Genomic DNA, 3,445 nt, shown 5'->3' with positions numbered 1-3,445 from the left:
TTTTCCTCTGAAGTGTACTCTATTATTAATGGATACAACTCGGTAAGTGATATGGACACAGTTTGTGGACCACTGTTTTAGACCTGGAATATAAATAGCAGGTTACTAATATAAATAAAGCTTTTTTAACCATGGTTAAGAAACTTCTGCTTCTGGGGAGGAAAGCTATGGCAAATCTAGACAGTGTACTAAAGAGCAGAGACATCACCCTGCCAACAAAAGTGCATATAGTCAAGGCTATGGTTTTCCCAGTTGCAATGTATGGCTGTGAAAGTTGGACCATAAGAAAGGCTGAGCGCCAAAGAATTGAGGCCTTTGAACTCTGGTGCTGGAGAAGACTCCTGCGAGTCCCTTGTACTGCAAGGCGAACAAACAAATCAGTCCTAGAGGAGATCAACCCTTGACTACTCTTTGGAAGGCCAGATCCTGAAGATGAAACTCAAATACTTTGGCCACCCAATGAGAAGGAAGGACGCACTGGAGAAGAGTCTAATGCTGGGAAAGATTGAGGGCAAAAGAAGAACGGGACAATAGAGAATGAGGTGGCTGGATGGAGTCACTGAAGCAGTAGGTTTGAGCTTAAATGGTCTCCAGAGGATGGTAGAGGATAGGAAGGCCTGGAGAAACGTTGTCCATGGGGTTGCGATGAGTCGGACATGACTTTGCAACTAACAACAACAACAACCACCATGGTTTATGAATAAAACACAATAGACTTGTTGTTGCAAGTGAAACAGTTCAGAATCCTTATGATTTGTATGAGAGTTAAGCAGCATCTTAGATCTTAATCACTTGAATAAGGGCTTCTTGTGAACTATTATTAGTATGATAGAGGTTTTTTTATAGCTTCAGTAGAAATGCAAACACAGACAACTAAATGTTTTGTAATTCTGTGTGCAGTTTTGTTTACATAGCCTAAAGTTCAAAACTACATCCTTATATAGATTACCAGTTCAACTGAGTCCTGCATGAGATTATATCATGTTTTTTACTGTAAGAAAAGCCATGCCACCAAGAAACTGTTCTTCCCAGTTATGAGTAGGTAGTCCTAAACTGAGAGAATATGTTTAACATTGACTAAACAATTAAATCTGACAATAAGTATTCTAGAATAGAATAGAATAGAATAGAATAGAATAGAATAGAATAGAATAGAATTTTTTATTGGCCAAGTATGATTGGACACACAAGGAATTTGTCTTGGTGCCTAGGCTCTCAGTGTACATAAAAAAAAGACATGTTCATCAAGAATTCTAAGGTAATTCATAGGGTACAAATAAGCAATCAGGAAACAATATCAATATAAATCGTAAGGATACAAGCAACAAAATTACAGTCATACAGTCATAAGTGGGAGGAGATGGGTGATGGGAACGATGAGAAGATTAATAGTGCAGATTTAGTAAATAGTTTGACAGTGTTGAGGGAATTATTTGTTTAACAGAGTGATGGCGTTTGGGAAAAACCTGTTCTTGTGTCTAGTTGTTCTGGTCAGTGCTTTATAGCCTCGTTTTGAGGATAGGAGTTGAAACAGTTTATGTCCAGGATGTGAGGGGTCTGTAAATATTTTAGCAGCCCCCTTTTTGACTTGTGCAGTATACAGGTCCTCAATGGAAGGCAGGTTGGTAGCAATTGTTTTTTCTGCAGTTCTAATTATTCTCTGAAGTCTGTGTCTGTCTTGTTGGGTTGCAGAACCAAACCAGACAGTTATAGAGATGCAAATGACAGACTCACTAATTCCTCTGTAGAACTGGATCAGCAGCTCCTTGGGCAGTTTGAGCTTTCTGAATTGGCACAGAAAGAAAATTGTTGTGCTTTTTTGATGACATTTTTGATGTTAGCTGTCCATTTTAGATCTCGCAATATGGTAAGCCTAGAAATTTGAAGGTCTCTACTGTTGATACTGTGTTGTCTAGTATTGTGAGAGGTGGAAGTATGAAAGGGTTTCTCCTAAAGTCTACCCCCATTTCTATAGTTTTGAGTGTGTTCAGTTTCAGATTGTTCCGGTCACACCATGAGGCTAGTTGTTCAATCTCCCATCTGTATACAGATTGATCATTGTCTGGAATGAGACCGATCACTGTTGTGTCATCTGCGAACTTCAGTAGTTTAACAGATGGATCGTTAGAGATGTAGTCATTGGTATACAGAGAGAAGAGAAGTGGGGAGAGCACACAGCCTTGGGGCCCCCTGTGCTAATTATATAGGTATCTGATGTGATTCTGCTTAGCTTCACCTGCTGCTTCCTGTTTGTTAGGAATTAGTATTCTACACAGGGTAGTTATTTATAGAATCAAACATTAAACAGAGGAAAGATCTTCAAAGAAATGGTCCAGTGTCTTGTCTTATGAAGATGCATAACTAAGCTGAATCAGAGAAATATACAGAGAAGAAAGTGATACTAAGATAGCAAACAAGGAGATCTGGGTTCCCTCATTCCAGGACAACTCTTCCAGTCAAAAATCCCTAAGTGTTGTCGGATTTGGACAGCCCAAGTCAAACAAAGGATTTCTGGAAATTAATTAAGTCTCTGATCAGAAATTAACTAATTTCATGACATAAATGAGATTCTCAAAGAGATCTGCAATTTTGCTTTTCAGGTCCCTTGAAGTGGTCAGCAACTTTATCAAACTGGACCTGGTGGGGTTTTTTGAACATTTGCAATGACCCAGAGACTTTAGGAACAAAAACGACTATTTCATAACCAAATAGTCATGAAAATTTAAAATTTATGAAATTGTGAGCATTTTCTAACAAAAATAAATATATTTGCAGCAAATAAATATTTGTGGTTCTATTATCTATTGCAGGGGTCTCCAACCTTGGTCCCTTTAAGACTTGTGGACTTCAACTCCCAGACTCCCTCAGCCAGCAAAGCTGAAGGACTGAAGGACTCTGGGAGTTGAAGTCCACAAGTTTAAAGGGACCAAGGTTGGAGACCCCTGATCTATTGAGCTCTCTTTATCCTACTACATCAACTCATTCCACCTGGTCAAGCAGGAAAGGTACATTGTTGTGATGACTTCCCCAGATGCTTCCCGGGTTATCTCTCCAGATGTCAGCTTGGAGGAAGATGAACCAGTTCCAGGCCTGTCTGGAGGGGAATTGGTTAATGGCTCCAAACAGTCATCTGAGAGATATTTGGCTCAAACACAACTGCAGCAGGACAGAGGCTTCAGGTGGAGAAAGCATGTGGCTGGCACCAGTCAGTAATGAGGAAGAGGAACTGCTGCTGTACCTGATCCAAGAACAGGTAGGGCAGAGAAAAGGCAGAGGAGCAGAGAAGCTCATCCAGGCTACTCGTGAGGAGAAAACCTCACCTTTCTTGATGGGCCACACCAGAAGCTGGCTGTTTAAATAGCACAGAAGAGAGAGAGGGAAGTGATGCTGGGAACATGTTCATTTCCTAACTGTGTGTTTTCTGGTTGTTGTGATTTTTGCCTTA

This window comes from Ahaetulla prasina, chromosome 8 (genome assembly GCF_028640845.1).
Source record: "Ahaetulla prasina isolate Xishuangbanna chromosome 8, ASM2864084v1, whole genome shotgun sequence".
NCBI lineage: Eukaryota > Metazoa > Chordata > Lepidosauria > Squamata > Colubridae > Ahaetulla > Ahaetulla prasina.
This window is presented reverse-complemented; position numbering follows the sequence as displayed.